This window comes from Primulina tabacum, chromosome 10 (genome assembly GCF_025594145.1).
Source record: "Primulina tabacum isolate GXHZ01 chromosome 10, ASM2559414v2, whole genome shotgun sequence".
NCBI lineage: Eukaryota > Viridiplantae > Streptophyta > Magnoliopsida > Lamiales > Gesneriaceae > Primulina > Primulina tabacum.
Genome location: NC_134559.1, coordinates 30793025 through 30811727, shown reverse-complemented (window position 1 = coordinate 30811727; position 18703 = coordinate 30793025). Strand labels below are relative to the sequence as shown.

The 18703-nt window shown below is 42.9% G+C and overlaps 20 non-coding genes and 4 pseudogenes across 20 annotated transcripts; all 24 read left to right on the top strand.

The window, feature by feature from the left end:
• The first annotated feature begins 673 nt into the window (after positions 1-673).
• LOC142507038 (5S ribosomal RNA) lies at positions 674-792 on the top strand. Its single transcript, XR_012805305.1, has one exon. It is a non-coding gene; the product is annotated as a 5S ribosomal RNA (ribosomal RNA).
• A 683-nt stretch (positions 793-1475) lies between these two features.
• LOC142513754 (5S ribosomal RNA) lies at positions 1476-1594 on the top strand. The gene has a single exon (XR_012809683.1). It is a non-coding gene; the product is annotated as a 5S ribosomal RNA (ribosomal RNA).
• Positions 1595-2264: 670 nt separating this feature from the next.
• On the top strand, positions 2265-2383 carry LOC142507931 (5S ribosomal RNA). Its single transcript, XR_012806168.1, has one exon. It is a non-coding gene; the product is annotated as a 5S ribosomal RNA (ribosomal RNA).
• Positions 2384-3064: 681 nt separating this feature from the next.
• Positions 3065-3183, top strand: LOC142513883 (5S ribosomal RNA). The gene has a single exon (XR_012809806.1). It is a non-coding gene; the product is annotated as a 5S ribosomal RNA (ribosomal RNA).
• A 682-nt stretch (positions 3184-3865) lies between these two features.
• LOC142507342 (5S ribosomal RNA) lies at positions 3866-3984 on the top strand. The gene has a single exon (XR_012805602.1). It is a non-coding gene; the product is annotated as a 5S ribosomal RNA (ribosomal RNA).
• Positions 3985-4666: 682 nt separating this feature from the next.
• Positions 4667-4785, top strand: LOC142511204 (5S ribosomal RNA; annotated as a pseudogene).
• A 682-nt stretch (positions 4786-5467) lies between these two features.
• Positions 5468-5586, top strand: LOC142508578 (5S ribosomal RNA). The gene has a single exon (XR_012806785.1). It is a non-coding gene; the product is annotated as a 5S ribosomal RNA (ribosomal RNA).
• Positions 5587-6266: 680 nt separating this feature from the next.
• Positions 6267-6385, top strand: LOC142510932 (5S ribosomal RNA; annotated as a pseudogene).
• A 683-nt stretch (positions 6386-7068) lies between these two features.
• LOC142508500 (5S ribosomal RNA) lies at positions 7069-7187 on the top strand. Its single transcript, XR_012806711.1, has one exon. It is a non-coding gene; the product is annotated as a 5S ribosomal RNA (ribosomal RNA).
• A 687-nt stretch (positions 7188-7874) lies between these two features.
• LOC142509662 (5S ribosomal RNA) lies at positions 7875-7992 on the top strand. Its single transcript, XR_012807825.1, has one exon. It is a non-coding gene; the product is annotated as a 5S ribosomal RNA (ribosomal RNA).
• Positions 7993-8677: 685 nt separating this feature from the next.
• Positions 8678-8797, top strand: LOC142511987 (5S ribosomal RNA; annotated as a pseudogene).
• A 596-nt stretch (positions 8798-9393) lies between these two features.
• Positions 9394-9512, top strand: LOC142509230 (5S ribosomal RNA). The gene has a single exon (XR_012807414.1). It is a non-coding gene; the product is annotated as a 5S ribosomal RNA (ribosomal RNA).
• Positions 9513-10107: 595 nt separating this feature from the next.
• Positions 10108-10226, top strand: LOC142506591 (5S ribosomal RNA). The gene has a single exon (XR_012804879.1). It is a non-coding gene; the product is annotated as a 5S ribosomal RNA (ribosomal RNA).
• Positions 10227-10909: 683 nt separating this feature from the next.
• Positions 10910-11028, top strand: LOC142509069 (5S ribosomal RNA). Its single transcript, XR_012807258.1, has one exon. It is a non-coding gene; the product is annotated as a 5S ribosomal RNA (ribosomal RNA).
• Positions 11029-11630: 602 nt separating this feature from the next.
• On the top strand, positions 11631-11751 carry LOC142511285 (5S ribosomal RNA; annotated as a pseudogene).
• Positions 11752-12347: 596 nt separating this feature from the next.
• Positions 12348-12466, top strand: LOC142507723 (5S ribosomal RNA). Its single transcript, XR_012805971.1, has one exon. It is a non-coding gene; the product is annotated as a 5S ribosomal RNA (ribosomal RNA).
• A 595-nt stretch (positions 12467-13061) lies between these two features.
• LOC142506590 (5S ribosomal RNA) lies at positions 13062-13180 on the top strand. Its single transcript, XR_012804878.1, has one exon. It is a non-coding gene; the product is annotated as a 5S ribosomal RNA (ribosomal RNA).
• Positions 13181-13864: 684 nt separating this feature from the next.
• LOC142512363 (5S ribosomal RNA) lies at positions 13865-13983 on the top strand. The gene has a single exon (XR_012808832.1). It is a non-coding gene; the product is annotated as a 5S ribosomal RNA (ribosomal RNA).
• A 596-nt stretch (positions 13984-14579) lies between these two features.
• Positions 14580-14698, top strand: LOC142509335 (5S ribosomal RNA). Its single transcript, XR_012807514.1, has one exon. It is a non-coding gene; the product is annotated as a 5S ribosomal RNA (ribosomal RNA).
• Positions 14699-15381: 683 nt separating this feature from the next.
• On the top strand, positions 15382-15500 carry LOC142517052 (5S ribosomal RNA). Its single transcript, XR_012812814.1, has one exon. It is a non-coding gene; the product is annotated as a 5S ribosomal RNA (ribosomal RNA).
• A 683-nt stretch (positions 15501-16183) lies between these two features.
• Positions 16184-16302, top strand: LOC142506764 (5S ribosomal RNA). Its single transcript, XR_012805044.1, has one exon. It is a non-coding gene; the product is annotated as a 5S ribosomal RNA (ribosomal RNA).
• A 596-nt stretch (positions 16303-16898) lies between these two features.
• On the top strand, positions 16899-17017 carry LOC142509742 (5S ribosomal RNA). The gene has a single exon (XR_012807899.1). It is a non-coding gene; the product is annotated as a 5S ribosomal RNA (ribosomal RNA).
• Positions 17018-17699: 682 nt separating this feature from the next.
• LOC142506582 (5S ribosomal RNA) lies at positions 17700-17818 on the top strand. The gene has a single exon (XR_012804871.1). It is a non-coding gene; the product is annotated as a 5S ribosomal RNA (ribosomal RNA).
• Positions 17819-18501: 683 nt separating this feature from the next.
• LOC142515226 (5S ribosomal RNA) lies at positions 18502-18620 on the top strand. Its single transcript, XR_012811083.1, has one exon. It is a non-coding gene; the product is annotated as a 5S ribosomal RNA (ribosomal RNA).
• Positions 18621-18703: the final 83 nt, after the last annotated feature.

The window sequence follows — 18703 nt, the reverse complement described above, 5'->3', positions numbered from 1 at the left end:
TTTCTATTTTTGATTACTTGTTGACAGACGATTTTCGGCTCAAATCATCTGAATCTCGATCGGGACCAGATAAGGCATGTGAAATCAACGTAGCTCAGGCACTGGCGGATTTTGACAAAATTGTAGGTTAATTTGATTGTAAACGGGCAAACGAACGAGACTCACTACTCCGCAATGAGCAAGCGAGATTTTAGCCGAATTCCTTCTCTAACACTCTCTAATTTGCGATTTTCCGCTTCTGTTAAGCTTCCGTTTCCTCGAGAAATCCGCTTAGGAAGTCAGAAATTCGATTCCGGTTCCATTTCATCGTATCCCAGGCATAATAATAGCTTTACATTCGCTATTTTCTTCTTCTTATTTTCTTTTCTATTTTCTGGGAACATTTAGCGGTTTTTATTGTCTTGAGCAGGTTTCATGCAAAAGGGTATGACGCATATTACTCCGGAGACGGTTAACTCGTTAAAAACAAATATTTCAACTGTTTAATCCATATTTACGTAATCGGTCGTGACACGAGGACTTCCTAGGGAGGTCACCCATCCTAGCTCTGCCATCGCGCCAGAACGCTTAACTTCATGGTTCTGATTGGGCGAGAGCAGTGCCGCGTGTTGTCCATCGCCGCCGGTGCCACACGTACTCAAGGGATATAAGAATAAACATCCCACTAAATGTTGGGAGCGATCATACCAGCACTAATGCACTGTATCCCATCAGAACTCCGAAGTTAAGCGTGCTTGGGCGAGAGCAGTACTAGGATGGGTGATCCCCTGAGAAGTCCTCGTGTTACACCCCTTTTCGTGTTTTTCTATTTTTGATTACTTGTTGACAGACGATTTTCGGCTAAAATCATCTGAATCTAGATCGGGACAAGATAAGAAATGTGAAATCAACGTAGCTCGGACACTGCCGGATTTGGACAAAATTGTAGCCTAATTTGATTGTAAACGGTTAAACGAACGAGACTCATTACTCCGCAATGAGCTGGCGAGATTTTAGCCGAATTCCTTCTCTAAGACCCTCTAATTTGCGATTTTCCGCTTCTGTTAAGCTTCCGTTTCTTCCAAAAATCCGCTTAGGAAGTTCTAAATTCGATTTCGATTCCATTTTATCGTATCCCTGCATAATAATAGCTTTACTTTCGCTATTTTCATTTTCTTATTTTTTTTTCTATTTTTTGGGAATATTTAACGATTTTTGTTGTCGTGAGCCGGTTCTGTGCGGAAGGGTATGACGCATATTACTCTGGAGACGGTTAACTCATTAAAAACAATTATTTTGACTGTTTTATCCATAATTTATATCAACGGTCGCGACACGAGGACTTCCCAGGGAGGTCACCAATCCTAGCTCTGCCATCGCGCCAGAACGCTTAACTTCATGGTTCTGATTGGTTGTGAGCAGTGCCGCGTGTTGTCCATCGCCGCCCGCTCCATACGTACTCGAGGGATATAAGAATAAACATCCCACTCAATGTCGGGTGCGATCATACCAGCACTAATGCACCGGATCCCATAAGAACTCCGAAGTTAAGCGTGCTTGGGCGAGAGCAGTACTAGGATGGGTGACCCCCTTGGAAGTCCAAGTGTTGCACCCCTTTTCGTGTTTTTCTATTTTTGATTACTTGTTGACAGACGATTTTCGGCTCAAATCATCTGAATCTCGATCGGGACTAGATAAGACATGTGAAATCAACGTAGCTCGGGCACTGTCGGATTTGGACAAAATTGTAGGCTAATTTGATTGTAAACGGGCAAACGAACGAGACTCAGTACTCCGCAATGAGCTAAAGAGATTTTAGCCGAATTATTTCTCTAAGACTCTCTAATTTGCGATTTTCCGCTTCTGTTAAGCTTCTGTTTCCTCGAGAAATCCGTTTAGGAAGTCCGAAATTCGATTCCGTTTCCATTTTATCGTATCTCAGGCATAATAATAGCTTTACATTCGCAATTTTCTTTTCTATTTTCTGGGAACATTTAGCGATTTTTGTTGTCGTGAGTCGGTTCTGTGCGGAAGGGTATGACGTAGATTACTCCGGAGACGGTTAACTCATTAAAAACAATTATTTCAACTGTTTAAGCTATAATTTATGTAAACTGTCGCGACACAAGGACTTCCAAGGGAGGTCACCCATCCTAGCTCTGTCATCGCGCCGGAACGCTTAACTTCATGGTTCTGATTGGGCGAGAGCAGTGCCGCGTGTTGTCCATCATCGCCCGCTCCACACGTACTCAAGGGATATAAGAATAAACATCCCACTCAATGTCGGGTGCGATCATACCAGCACTAATGCACCAAATCCCATCAGAACTCCGAAGTTAAACGTGCTTGGGCGAGAGCAGTACTAGAATGGGTGACCCCCTTGGAAGTCCTCGTGTTGAACCCCTTTTCGTGTTTTTCTATTTTTGATTACATGTTGACAGACTATTTTTGGCTCAAATCATCTGAATCTCGATCAGGAGCAGATAAGACATGTGAAAACAACGTAGCTCTGACACTGCCGGATTTCGACAAAATTGTAGGCTAATTTGATTGTAAACGGGCAAACGGACGAAACTCATTACTACGCAATGAACTGACGAGATTTTAGCCGAATTCCTTCTCTAAGACCCTCTAATTTGCGATTTACCGCTTCTGTTAAGCTTTCGTTTCCTCGAGAAATCCGCTTAGGAAGTTCGAAATTCGATTCCGGTTCAATTTTATTGTATCCCAGGCATAATAATAGCTTTACATTCGCTATTTTCTTCTTCTTATTTTTTTCTATTTTCTGTGAACATTTAGCGATTTTTGTTGTCGTGAGCCGGTTCGGTGCAGAAGGGTATGACGCAGATGACTCCAGAGACGGTTAACTCATTAAAAACAATTATTTCGACTGTTTTAGCTATAATTATGTAAACGGTCGCGACACAAGGACTTCCAAGGGAGGTCACCCATTCTAGCTCTGTCATCGCGTCAGAACGCTTAAATTCATGGTTCTGATTGGGCGAGAGCAGTGCCGCGTGTTGACCATCGCCGCCCGCTCCACACGTACTCGAGGGATATAAGAATAAACATCCCACTCAATGTCAGGTGCAATCATACTAGCACTAATGCACCGGATCCCATCAGAACTCCGAAGTTAAGCGTGTTTGGGCGAGACCAGTACTAGGATGGGCGACCCCCTGGGAAGTTCTCGTGTTGCACCTTTTTTCGTGTTTTTCTACTTTCGATTACTTTTTGACAGAGGATTTTCGGCTCAAATCATATGAATCTCGATCGGGACCAGATAAGACATGTGAAATCAACGTAGCTCGGGCATTGCCGGAGTTGGACAAAATTGTAGGCTAATTTGATTGCAAACGGGCAAACGAACGGGACTCATTACTCCGCAATGAGATTGCAAGATTTTAGCCGAATTCTTTTTCTAAGACCCTCTGATTTGCGATTTTCCGCCTCTGTTAAAGCTTCTGTTTCCTCGACAAATCCGCTTAGGAAGTCCTAAATTCGATTCCGGTTCCATTTTATCGTATCCCAGGCATAATAATAGCTTTACATTCGCTATTTTCTTATTCTTATTTTTTTCTATTTTTTGGAAACATTTAGCGATTTTGTTGTCGTGAGCCGGTTCTGTGCGGAGGAGTATGACGCAGATTACTCCGAAAACGGTTAACTTATTAAAAACAATTATTTCAACTGTTTTAGCTATAATTTTCGTAAACGGTCGCGACACAAGGACTTCCCGGGGAGGTCACCCATCCTAGATCTGCCATCGCGCCAGAACGCTTAACTTCATGGTTCTGATTGGGCGAGAGGTGTGCCGCGTGTTGTCCATTGCCGCCCGCTCCACACGTACTCGAGGGATATAAGAATAAACATCTCACCCAATTTCGGGTGCGATCATACCAGCACTAATGCACCGGATCCCATCAAAACACCGAAGTTAAGCGTGCTTGGGCGAGAGCAATACTAGGATGGTTGACCCCGTGGGAAATCCTCGTGTTGCACCCTTTTTCGTGTTTTTCTATTTTTGATTACTTGTTGACACACGATTTTCGGCTCAAATCATCTGAATCTCGATCGTGACCAGATAAGACATGTGAAATCAATGTAGCTCAGACACTGCCGGATTTGGACAAAATTGTAGCATAATTTGATTGTAAACGGTTAAACGAACGAGTCTCATTCCTCCGCAATGAGCTGGCAAGATTTTAGCCGAATTCCTTCCCTACGACCCTCTAATTTGCGATTTTCCGCTTCCGTTAAGCTTCGGTTTCTCGAGAAATCCTCTTAGGAAGTTCCAAATTCGATTACGGTTCCATTTTATCGTATCCCAGGAATAATAATAGCTTTACATTCGCTATTTTCTTCTTCTTATTTTTTTTCTATTTTCTGGCAACATTTAGCGATTTTTGTTGTCGTGAGCCGGTTCTGCGTGGAAGGGTATGACGCAGATTACTCCGGAGATGGTTAACTAATTAAAAACAATTATTTCGACTGTTTTAGCCATAATTTACGTAAACAGTCGCGACGTGAGGACTTCCCGGGGAGGTCACCAATCCTAGCTCTACCATCGCGCTAGAACGCTTAACTTCATGGTTCAGATTGGGCTAGAGCAGTGCCGCGTTTTGTCCATCGCCGCCCGCTCCACACGTACTGGAGGGATATAAGAATAAACATCCCACTCAATGTCGGGTGCGATCATACCAACAATAATGCACCGGATCCCATCAGAATTCCGAAGTTAAGCGTGCTTGGGCCAGAGCAGTACTAGGATGGGTGAACCCCTAGAAAGTCCTCGTGTTGCACCCCTTTTCGTGTTTTTCTATTTTTGATTACTTGTTGACAGACGATTTTCGGTTCAAATCATCTGAATCTCGATCGGGACCAGAAAAAACATGTGAAATCAACGTAGCTCGGGCACTGCCGGATTTGGACAAAATTGTAGCCTAATTTTTTGTAAACGGGCAAACGAATGAGACTCATTACTCCGCAATGAACTGACGAGATTTTAGCCGAATTCCTTCTCTAAGACATTCTAATTTGCGATTTTCCGCTTCTGTTAAGCTTCCGTTTCATCGAGAAATCCTCTTAGGAAGTCCGAAATTCGATTTCGGTTCCATTTTATCGTATCCCAGCCATTATAGTAGCTTTACATTCGCTATTTTCTTCTTCTTATTTTTTTTCTATTTTCTGGGAACATTTAGCGATTTTTGTTGTAGTGAGACGGTTCTGTGCGGAAGGGTATGACGCAGATTACTCCGGAGACGGTTAACTCATTAAAAACTATTATTTCGACAGTTTAAGCCACAATTTACGTAAACGGTCGCGACACAAGGACTTCCCAGGGAGGTCAACCATCCTAGCACTGCAATCGCACCAGAACGCTTAACTTCATGGTTCTGATTGGGTGAGAGCAGCGCCGCGTGTTGTCCATCGCCGCCTGCTCCACACGTACTCGAGGAATGTAAGAATATACATCCTACTCAATGACGTGTGCGATCAAACCTGCACTAATGCACCGGATCCCATCAGAACTTCGAAGTTAAGCGTGTTTGGGCGAGAGCAGTACTAGGATGGGTGACTCCCTGGGAAGTCCTCGTGTTGCGCCGATTTTTGTTTTTTTTATTTTTGATTACTTGTTGACAGACGATTTTCGGCTCAAATCATCTGAATCTCAATCGAGACCTGATAAGACATGTGAAATCAACGTAGATCGGGCACTGCCGGATTTGGAAAAAATTGTAGCCTAATTTGATTGTAAACGGGCAAACGAACGAGACTCATTACTCCGCAAAGAGCTGACGAGATTTTAGCCGAATTCCATCTCTAAGACCCTCTAATTTGCGATTTCGCTTATGTAAAGCTTCCGTTTCCACGAGAAATCCGCTTAGGAAGTTCGAAATTTGATTCCGGTTCCATTTTATCATATCCCAGGCATAATAATAGCCTATACATTAGCTATTTTCTTCTTCTTATTTTTTTCTATTTTCTGAGAACATTTAGCGATTTTTGTTGTCGTGAGCTGGTTCTGTGCAGAAGGGTATGATGCTGATTACTTCGTAGACGGTTAACTCATTAAAAACAATTATTTCGACTGTTTTACCCATAATTTACCTAAACGGTCGCGACACGAGGACTTCCCGGGGAAGCCACCCATCCTAGCTCTGCCATCGCGCCAGAACACTTAATTTCATGGTTCTGATTTGGCGAAAGTAGTGCTGCGTGTTGTCCATCGCCACCCGCACCACACTTACTGCAGGGATATAAGAATGAACATCCCACTTAATGTCGGATGCGATCATACCATCAGTAATGCACCGGATCCCATCAGAACTCTGAAGTTAAGCGTGCTTGGACGAGAGCAGTACTAGGATTGGTGACCCCCTGGGAAATCCTCGTGTTGCTCCCATTTTCGTGTTTTTCTATTTTTGTTTACTTGTTGACATACGATTTTCAGCTCAAATCATCTGAATCTCGATCGGTACGAGAAAAGACATGTGAAATCAACGTAGCTCGGGCACTGCCGGATTTGGACAAAATTGTAGGCTAATTTGATTGTTAACGGGAAAACGAACGAGACTCATTACTCCGCAATGAGCAGGCGAGATTTTAGCAGAATTCATTCTCTAAGACCCTCTAATTTGCGATTTTCCGCTTCTGTTATGCTTCCGTTTCCTCGAGAAATCCGCTTAGGAAGTTCTAAATTCGATTCATGTTCCATTTTATCGTATCTCAAGCATAATAATAGCTTTACATTCGCTATTATCTTCTTCTTATTTTTTTTTCTATTTTATAAAAACATTTAGCAATTTTTGTTGTCATGAGCCGGTTCTGTGCGGAAGGATATGACGCAGATTATTTCGGAGACGGTTAACTCATTAAAACAATTATTTCAACTGCTTTAGCCATAATTTCCGTAAACGGTCGCGACACGAGGACTTCTCAGGGAGGTCACCCATCCTAGCCCGCTCCATCGCGCCAGAACGCTTAACTTCGTGGTTTTGATTGGGCAAGAGCAGTGCCCGTGTTGACCATCGTCGACTGCTCCACACGTACTCGAGGGATATAAGAATAAACATCCCCTTCAATGTCGGGTGAGATCATACCAGCACTAATGCTCCGGATCCCATTAGAACTCCGAAGTTAAGCGTGCTTGGGCGAGAGCACTACTAGCATGTGTGACCCCATGGGAAGTCCTCGTGTTGCACCCCTTTTCGTGTTTTTCTATTTTTGATTGATTACTTGTTGACAGAAGATTTTCGGCTCAAATCATCTGAATCACGATCGGGACGAGATAAGACATGTGAAATAAACGTAGCTCGGGCACTGCCGGATTTGGACAAAAATGTAGCCTAATTTGATTGTAAACGGGCAAACGAACGAGACTCATTACTCCGCAACGAGGTAGCGAGATTTTAGCCGAATTCCTTCTCTAAGACCCTTTAATTTGCGATTTTCCGCTTCTGTTAAGCTTCCGTTTCCTCGAGAAATCCGCTTAGAAAGTCCAAAATTCGATTTTTGTTCCATTTTATCGTATCCTAGGCATAATAATAGCTTTACATTCGCTATTTTCTTCTTCTTATTTTTTTTCTATTTTCTGGGAACACTTAGCGATTTTTGTTGTCGTGTGCCGGTTCTGTGCGGAAGGGTATGATGCAGATTACTCCGGAGACGGTTAAGTCATTAAAAACTATTATTTCGACAGTTTTAACCATAATTTACGTAAATGGTTGCGACACGAGGACTTCCCAGAGAGGTCACCCATCCTAACTTTGCCATCGCGCCAAAACGCTTAACTTCATGGTTCTGATTGGGCGAGAGCAGCGCCACGTGTTGTCCATCGCCGCCCGCTCCAATCGTACTCAAGGGATATAAGAATAAACATCCAACTCAATGTCGGGTGCGATCATACCAACACTAATGCACCGGATCCTATCAGAACTCCGAAGTAAAGCTTGCTTGGACGAGAGCAGTACTAGGATGGGTGACCCCAGGGAAGTCCTCGTGTTGCACCCCTTTTCGTATTTTTCTATTTTTGATTACTTGTTGACAGACAATTTTCGGCTCAAATCATCTGAATCTCGATCGGGACCAGATAAGACATGTGAAATCAACGTAGCTCGGGCACTGCCGGATTTGGACAAAATTGTAGGTTAATTTGATTGTAAACGGGCAAACGAACGAGACTCATTACTCCGCAATGAGCTGGCGAGATTTTAGCCGAATTCCTTCTCTAAGACCCTCTAATTTGCAATTTTCCGTTTTTTTTAAGCTTCCGTTTCCTCGAAAAATCTTTTTAGGAAGTCCGAAATTCGATTCCGATTCAATTTTACCGTATCTCGGGCATAATAATATCTTTACATTCGCTATTTTCTTCTTCTTATTTTTTTTTTCTATTTTCTGGTAATATTTAGCGATTTTTGTTGTCGTGAGCCTGTTCTGTGCGGAAGGGTATGACGCAGATTACTTCGGAGACGGTTAACTCATTAAAAACAATTATTTCGACTGTTTTAGCCATAATTTACGTAAACGGTCGCGACACGAGGACTGCCATGGGAGGTCACCCATCCTAGCTCTGCCATCGCTCCAGAACGCTTAACTTCATGGTTCTGATTGGGCGAGAGCTGTGCCGCGTGTTGTCCGTCGCCGCCCGCTTCACACGTACTCGAGGGATATAAGAATAAACATCCCACTCAATGTTGGGTGCGATCATACCATCACTAATGCACCGGATCCCATCAGAACCCCGAAGTTAAGCGTGCTCGGGGGAGAGCAATACTAGGATGGGTGACCCCCCTGGGAAGTCCTCGTGTTGAACCCTTTTTCGTGTTTTTCTATTTTTGATTACTTGTTGACAGACGATTTTCGGCTCAAATCATCTGAATCTCAATCGAGACCTGATAATACATGTGAAATCAACGTAGATCGGGCACTGCCGGATTTGGAAAAAATTGTAGCCTAATTTAATTGTAAACGGGCAAACGAACGAGGCTCATTACTCCGCAATGAGCTGGCGAGATTTTAGCCGAATTCCTTCTCCAAGACCCTATAATTTTCGATTTTCCGCTTCTGTTAAACTTCCGTTTCCTCGAGAAATCCGCTTAGGAATTTCGAAACTCGATTCCTGTTCCATTTTATCGTATCTCGGGCATAATAATAGCTTTATATTCGCTATTTTCTTCTTCTTATTTTGTTTTCTATTTTCTGGGAACATTTAGCGATTTTTGTTGTCGTGAGCCGGTTCTGTGCGGAAGGGTATGACGCAGATTACTCCAGAGACGGTTAACTCATTAAAAACAATTATTTCGATCTTAACTTCATTATTCTGATTGGGCGAGAGCAGTGACGCGTGTTGTCCATCGCCGCCTTCTCCACACGTACTCGAGGGATATAAGAATAAAAATCCCACTCAATGTCGGGGGCGATAATAACGGCACTAATGCACCGGATCCCATCAGAACTACGAAGTTAAGCGTGCTTGTGCGAGAGCAGCACTAGGATGGGTGACCCCCTGGAAAGTCCTCGTGTTGCACCCCTTTTCGTGTTTTTCTATTTTTGATTACTTGTTGACAGATGATTTTCGGCTCAAATCATCTGAATCTCGATCAGGACCAAATAAGACATGTGAAATCAACTTAGCTCGGGCACTGCCGAATTTGGACAAAATTGTAGCCTAATTTGATTGTAAACGGGAAAACGAACGAGACTCATTTCTCCGCAATTAGCTGGCAAGATTTTAGCCGAATTCATTCACTAAGACCCTCTAATTTGCGATTTTTCGCTTCTGTTAAGCTTCTGTTTCCTCGAGAAATCGGCTTAGGAAGTTCGAAATTCGATTCCGGTTCCATTTTATCGTATCTCATGCATAATAATAGCTTTACCTTCGCTATTTTCTTCTTCTTATTTTTTTTCTATTTTCTAGGAACATTTAGCGATTTTTGTTGTCGTGAGCCGGTTATGTGTAGAAGGGTATGACGCAGATTACTCCGGAGACGGTTAAATCATTAAAAACAATTATTTCGAGCTTAACTTCATTGTTCTGATTGGGCGAGAGCAGTGCCGCGTGTTGTCCATCGCCGCCCGCTATACACGTACTCGAGATATATAAGAATAAAAATCCCAGTCAATGTCGGGTGCGATCATACCAGAACTAATGCACCGGATCCCATCAGAACTCCGAAGTTAAGCGTGCTTGGGCGAGAGCAGTACTAGGATGAGTGACCCCCTGGGAAGTCCTCGTGTTGAACACCTTTTCGTGTTTTTCTATTTTTGATTACTTGTTGACAGACGATTTTCGTCTCAAATCATCTGAATCTCGATCGAGACCAGATATGACATGCGAAATTAACGTAGGTCGTGAACTGCCGGATTTTGACAAAATTGTAGCCTAATTTGATTGTAAACGGGCAAACGAACGTGACTCATTACTCCGCAATAAGCGGGGGAGATTTTAGCCGAATTCCTTCTCTAAGACCCTCTAATTTGCGATTTTCCGCTTATGTTAAGCTTCCGTTTCCTCGATAAATCCGCTTAGGAAGTTCTAAATTCGATTTCGATTCCATTTTATCGTATCCCAGGCATAACAATAGCTTTACATTCGTTATTTTCTTTTTATTATTTTTTTTCTATTTTCTGGGAAAATTTAGAGATTTTTGTTGTCGTGAGCCGGTTCTGTGCGGAAGGGTATGACGCAGATTACTCCGGAGAGGGTTAACTCATTAAAAACAATTATTTCGACTGTTTTAGCCATAATTTACGTAAACGGTCGCGACACGAGGACTTCCCATGGAGGTCACCCATCCTAGCTCTGCCATCGCACCGGAACGCTTAACTTCATGGTTCTTATTGTGCGAGAGCTGTGCCGCGTGTTGTTTATCGCCTCTCGCTCCACAAGTACTCGAGGGATATAAGAATAAACATCCCACTCAATGGCGGGTGCGATCATAACAGAACTAATGCACCGGATCCCATCAGAACTCCGAAGTTAAGCGTGCTTGGGCGAGAGCAGTACTAGGTTGGGTGACCCCCTTGGAAGTCCTCGTGTGTCACCCCTTTTCGTGTTTTTATATTTTTTATTACTTGTTGACAGACGATTTTCTGCTCAAATCATCTTAATCTCGATCGGGACTAGATAAGACATGTGAAATCAACGTAGCTCGGGCACTGCCGGATTTGGGCAAAATTGTAGGCTAATTTGATTGTAAACGGGCAAATGAACGAGACTCATTGCTTCGCAATGAGCTGGCGAGATTTTAGCCGAATTCCTTCTCTAAGACCCTCTAATTTGAAATTTTCCGCTTCTGTTAATAGCTTTACGTACTCTATTTTCTTCTTCTTTTTTTTTTTTCTATTTTCTGGTAACATTTATCGATTTTTGTTGTCGTGAGCCAGTTCTGTGCTGAAGGGTATGACGCAGATTACTCCGGAGATGGTTAATTCATTAAAAACAATTATTTCGACTGTTTTATCCATAATTTACATAAATGGTCGCGACACGAGGACTTCCCAGGGAGGTCACTCATCCTAGCTCTTCCATCGCACCAGACGCTTAACTTCATGGTTCTGATTGGGCGAGAGCAGTGCCGCGTGTTTTCCATCGCCTCCCGCTCCACAAGTACTCGAGGGATATAAAAATAAACATCCCAATCAATGTCGGGTGCGATCATACCAGCACTAATGCACCGGATCCCATCAGAACCTCGAAGTTAAGCGTGCTCGGGGGAGAGCAATACTAGGATGGGTGAGACCCCCTGGGAAGTCCTTGTGTTGCACCCCTTTCCGTGTTTTTCTATTTTTGATTACTTGTTGACAGTCGATTTTCGGCTCAAATCATCTGAATCTCGATCGAGACCAGATAAGACATGTGAAATAAACGTAGCTCGGTCACTGCCGGATTTGGACAAAATTCTAGGCTAATTTAATTGTAAACGGGCAAACGAACGAGGCTCATTACTCCGCAATAAGCTTGCGAGATTTTAGCCGAATTCCTTCTCCAAGACCCTATAATTTTCGATTTTCCGCTTCTGTTAAACTTCCGTTTCCTCGAGAAATCCACTTAGGAATTTCGAAACTCGATTCCTGTTCCAATTTATCGTATCTCGGGCATAATAATAGCTTTATATTCGCTATTTTCTTCTTCCTATTTTGTTTTCTATTTTCTGGGAACATTTAGCGATTTTTGTTGTCGTGAGCCGGTTCTGTGCGGAAGGGTATGACGCAGATTACTCCAGAGACGGTTAACTCATTAAAAACAATTATTTCGATCTTAACTTCATGGTTCTGATTGGGCGAGAGCAGTGACGCGTGTTGTCCATCGCCGCCTTCTCCACACGTACTCGAGGGATATAAGAATAAAAATCCCACTCAATGTCGGGGGCGATCATAATGGCACTAATGCACCGGATCCCATCAGAACTACGAAGTTAAGCGTGCTTGTGCGAGAGCAGCACTAGGATGGGTGACCCCCTGGGAAGTCCTCGTGTTGCACCCCTTTTCTAGTTTTTCTATTTTTGATTACTTGTTGACAGATGATTTTCGGCTCAAATCATCTGAATCTCGATCAGGACCAGATAAGACATGTGAAATCAACTTAGCTCGGGCACTGCCGAATTTGGACAAAATTGTAGCCTAATTTGATTGTAAACGGGAAAACGAACGAGACTCATTTCTCCACAATTAGTTGGCAAGATTTTAGCCGAATTCATTCACTAAGACCCTCTAATTTGCGATTTTTCGCTTCTGTTAAGCTTCTCTTTCCTCGAGAAATCGGCTTAGGAAGTTTGAAATTTGATTCCGGTTCCATTTTATCGTATCTCATGCATAATAATAGCTTTACCTTCGCTATTTTCTTCTTCTTATTTTTTTTCTATTTTCTAGGAACATTTAGCGATTTTTGTTGTCGTGAGCCGGTTATGTGTAGAAGGGTATGACGCAGATTACTCCGGAGACGGTTAAATCATTAAAAACAATTATTACGAGCTTAACTTCATGGTTCTGATTGGGCGAGAGCAGTGCCGCGTGTTGTCCATCGCCGCCCGCTCCACACGTACTCGAGATATATAAGAATAAAAATCCCAGTCAATGTCGGGTGCGATCATACCAGAACTAATGCACCGGATCCCATCAGAACTCCGAAGTTAAGCGTGCTTGGGCGAGAGCAGTACTAGGATGAGTGACCCCCTGGGAAGTCCTCGTGTTGAACACCTTTTCGTGTTTTTCTATTTTTGATTACTTGTTGACAGACGATTTTCGTCTCAAATCATCTGAATCTCGATCGAGACCAGATATGACATGCGAAATTAACGTAGGTCGTGAACTGCCGGATTTTGACAAAATTGTAGCCTAATTTGATTGTAAACGGGCAAACGAACGTGACTCATTACTCTGCAATAAGCGGGGCGAGATTTTAGCCGAATTCCTTCTCAAAGACCCTCTAATTTGCGATTTTCCGCTTATGTTAAGCTTCCGTTTCCTCGATAAATCAGCTTAGGAAGTTCTAAATTCGATTTCGATTCCATTTTATCGTATCCCAGGCATAATAATAGCTTTACATTCGTTATTTTCTTTTTATTATTTTTTTTCTATTTTCTGGGAAAATTTAGAGATTTTTGTTGTCGTGAGCCGGTTCTGTGCGGAAGGGTATGACGCAGATTACTCCGGAGACGGTTAACTCATTAAAAACAATTATTTCGACTGTTTTATCCATAATTTATGTAAACGGTAGCGACACGAGGACTTCCCAAGGAGGTCTCCCATCCTAGCTCTGCCATCGCGCCAGAACTCTTAACTTCATGGTTCTGATTGGGTAAGAGCAGTGCCGCGTGTTGTCCATCGCCGCTCGCTCCACACGTACTTGAGGGATATAAGAATAAACATCCTACTCATTTTCGGGTGCGATCATACCAGCACTAATGCACCGGATCCCATCAGAACTCCGAAGTTAAGCGTGCTTGGACGAGAGCAGTACTAGGATGGGTGACCCCCTGTGAAGCCCTCGTGTTGCACCCTTTTTCGTGTTTTTCTATTTTTGATTACTTGTTGACCGACGATTTTTGACTCAAATCATCTGAATCTCGATCGGGACCAGATAAGACATGTGAAATCAACTTAGCTCGGGCACTGCCGGAGTTGGACAAAATTATTGGCTAATTTGATTGTAAACTGGCAAACGAACGAGGCTCATTACTCCGCAAAGAGCTGGCGAGATTTTAGCCGAATTCCTTCTCCAAGAACCTCTAATTTTCGATTTTCCGCTTCTGTTAAGCTTCCGTTTCCTCTAGAAATCCGCTTAGGAATTTCGAAACTCGATTCCTGTTCCATTTTATCGTATATCGGGCATAATAATAGCTTTACATTCGCTATTTTCTTCTTCTTATTTTTTTTTCTATTTTCTGGGAACATTTAGTGATTTTTGTTGTCGTGTGCCGGTTCTGTGCGGAAGGGTATGACGTAGATTACTCCAGAGACGGTTAGCTCATTAAAAACAATTATTTCGATCTTAACTTCATGGTTCTGATTGGGCGAGAGCAGTGCCGCGTGTTGTCCAACGCTGCCCGCTCCACACGTACTCGAGATATATAAAAATAAAAATCCAACTCAATGTCGGGTGCGATCATACCCGAACTAATGCACCGGATCCCATCAGAACTCCGAAGTTTAGCGTGCTTGGGCGAGAGAAGTACTAGGATGAGTGACCCCCTGGGAAGTCCTCGTGTTGAACACCTTTTCGTGTTTTTCTATTTTTGATTACTTGTTGACAGACGATTTTCGGCTCAAATCATCTGAATCTCGATCGAGACCAGATATGACATGTGAAATTAACGTAGCTCGTGAACTGCCGGATTTTGATAAAATTGTAGCCTAATTTGATTGTAAACGGGCAACCGAACGAGACTCATTACTCCGCAATAAGCGAGCGAGATTTTAACCGAATTCCTTCTCTAAGACGCTCTAATTTGCGATTTTTCGCTTCTGTTAAGCTTCTGTTTCCTCGAGAAATCCGCTTAGGAAGTTCTAAATTCGATTTCAGTTCTGTTTTATCGTATCCCAGGCATAATAATAGCTTTACATTCGCTATTTTCTTTTTATTATTTACTTTCTATTTTCTGGGAACATTTAGAGATTTTTGTTGTCGTGAGCCAGTTCTGTGCGGAAGGGTATGACGCAGATTACTCCAGAGACGGTTAACTCATTAAAAACAATTATTTCGACTGTTTTATCCATAATTTAAGTAAACGGTCGCGACACGAGGGCTTCCTAGGGAGGTCTCCCATCCTAGCTCTGCCATCGCGCCAGAACGCTTAACTTCATGGTTCTGATAGGGCAAGAACAGTGCCGCGTGTTGTCCATCGCCGCTCGCTCCACACGTACTCGAGGGATATAAGAATAAACATCCTACTCAATGTCGGGTGCGATCATACCAGCACTAATGCACCGGATCCCTTCAGAACTTCGAAGTTAAGCGTGCTTGGGCGAGAGTAGTACTAGGATGGTTGACCCCCTGTGAACCTCTCGTGTTTCACCCTTTTTCGTGTTTTTCTATTTTTGATTACTTGTTGACCGACGATTTTTGGCTCAAATCATATGAATCTCGATCGGGACCATATAAGACTTGTGAAATCAACGTAGCTCGGGCACTGCCGGATTTGAACAAAATTGTAGGCTAATTTGATTGTAAACGGGCAAACGAACGAGACTCATTACTCTGCAATGAGCTGGCGAGATTTTAGCCGAATTTCTTCCCTAGGACCCTCAAATTTGCGATTTTCCCCTTGTTTTAAGCTTCTGTTTCCTCGAGAAATCCGCTTAGGAAGTTCGAAATTCGATTCATGTTCCATTTTATCGTATCCCAAGCATAAAAATAGCTTTACATTCGCTATTTTCTTTTTCTTATTTTTTTTCTATTTTCTGGGAACATTTAGCGATTTTTGTTGTCGTGAGCCGGTTATGTGCGGAATGGTACGACGCAGATTATTCTGGAGACAGTTAACTCATTAAAAACAATTATTTCGACTATTTTAGCCATAGTTTACGTAAACGATCGCGACACGAGGACTTCCCAGGGAGATCACCCATCCCAACTCTGCCATCACGCCAGAACGCTTAACTTCATGGTTATGATTGGGTGAGAGCAGTGCCGCGTGTTGTCCATCGCCGCCCGCTCCACACGTAATCGAGGGATATAAGAATAAATATCCTTGTCAATGTTGGGTGCAATCATACCAGCACTAATGCACCGGATCCCATCAGAATTCCGAAGTTAAGCGTGCTTAAGCGAGAGTAGTACTAGGATGGGTGACCCCTTGGGAAGTCCTGGTATTGCATCCTTTTCGTGTTTTTCTTTTTTTTATTACTTGTTGACAGACGATTTTCGGCTCAAATCATATGAATCTCGATCGAGACAAGATAAGACATGTGATATCAACGTAGCTCGGGCACTGCCGGATTTGGACAAAATTGTAGGTTAATTTGATTGTAAACGGGCAAACGAACGAGACTCATTACTCCGCAACGAGGTGACGAGATTTTAGCCGAATTCCTTCTCTAAGACCCTCTAATTTGCGATTTTCTGATTCTGTTAAGCATCTGTTTACTCTAGAAATCCGCTTAGGTAGTTCGAAATTCGATTCATGTTGCATTTTATCGTATCTCAGATATAAAAATAGCTTTACATTCGCTATTTTTTTCTTCTTATTTTTTTTCCTATTTTCTTGTACACATTTAGCGATTTTTGTTGTCATGAGCCGGTTCTGTGCGGAAGCGTATGACGCAGATTACTCCGGAGACGGTTAACTCATTAAAAACAATTATTTCGAGCTTAACTTCATGGTTTTGATTGGGCGAGAGCAGTGCCGCGAGTTGTCCATCGCCGCCCGCTCCACACGTACTCGAGAGATATAAGAATAAAAATCCCACCCAATTTCGGGTGCGATCATACCAGAACTAATGCACCGGATCCCATCAGAACACTGAAGTTAAGCGTGCTTGGGCGAGAGCTATACTAGGATGAGTGACCCCCTGGGAAGTCCTCGTGTTGCATCCCTTTTCGTATTTTTCTATTTTTGATTACTTGTTGACAGACGATTTTCGGCTCAAATCATCTGAATCTCGATCCAGACCAGATAAGACATGTGAAATCAACGTAGCTCGGGAACTGCCAGATTTTGACAAAATTGTAGCCTAATTTGATTGTAAATGGACAAACGAACGAGACTCATTACTCCGCAATGAGCTGGCGAGATTTTAGCCGAATTCCTTCTCTAATACCCTCTAATTTGCGATTTTCCGCTTCTGTTAAGCTTCCGTTTCCTCGAGAAATCCGCTTAGGAAGTTCGAAATTCGATTCCTGTTCCATTTTATCGTATCTCAGGCATAATAATAGCTTTACATTCGCTATTTTCTTCTTCTATTTTTTTTTCTATTTTCTGGGAACATTTAGCAATTTTTGTTGTCGTGAGCCGGTTCAGTGCGGAAGAGTATGACGCAGATTACTCCGGAGACGGTTAACTCATTAAAAACAATTATTTCGACTGTTTTAGCCATAATTTACGTAAAGGATCGCGACACGAGGACTTCCCAAGGAGGTCACCCATCCTAGCTTTGCCATCGCGCCAGAACGCTAACTTCATGGTTCTGATTGGGCGATAGCAGTGCCGCGTGTTGTCCATCGCCTCTCGCTCCACACGTACTCGAGGGATATAAGAATAAATATCCTTGTCAATGTTGGGTGCAATCATACCAGCACTAATGCACCGGATCCCATCAGAATTCCGAAGTTAAGTGTGCTTAAGCGAGAGTAGTACTAGGATGGGTGACCCCTTGGGAAGTCCTGGTATTGCACCCCTTTTCGTGTTTTTCTTTTTTTTATTACTTGTTGACAGACGATTTTCGGCTCAAATCATCTGAATCTCGATCAAGACAAGATAAGACATGTGATATCAACGTAGCTCGGGCACTGCCGGATTTGGACAAAATTGTAGGTTAATTTGATTGTAAACGGGCAAACGAACGAGACTCATTACTCCGCAACGAGGTGACGAGATTTTAGCCGAATTCTTTCTCTAAGACCCTCTAATTCACAATTTTTCGCTTCTCTTAAGCTTGAGTTTCCGCGAGAAATCCGCTTAGGAAGTTCGAAATTCGATTCCGGTTCCATTTTATCGTATCCCTGGCATAATAAAAGCTTTAAATTCGCTATTTTCTTCTTCTTATTTTTTTTCTATTTTCTTGGAACATTTAGCGATTTTTGTTGTCGTGAGCCGGTTGTGTGCGGAAGGGTATGACGCAGATTACTCCGGAGACGGTTAACTCATTAAAAACAATTATTTCGACTGTTTTTGCAATAATTTACGTAAACGGTCGCGACACGAGGACTGCCCAGGGAGGTCACCCATCCTAGCTCTGCCATCGCGCCAGAACGCTTAACTTCATGGTTCTGATTGGGCAAGAGAAGTGCCGCGTGTTGTCAATCGCAGCCCGCTCCACACGTTTTCGAGGGATATAAGAATAAACATCCCAGTCAATGTCTGGTGCGATCATACCAGCACTAATGCACCGGATCCCATCAGAACTCTGAAGTTAAGCGTGCCTGGGCGAGAGAAGTACTAGGATGGATGACCCCCTGGGAAGTCCTCGTGTTACACCCCTTTTCATTTTTTCTAATTTTTATTACTTGTTGACAGACGATTTTAGGCTCAAATCATCTGAATCTCGAACGGGACCAGATAAG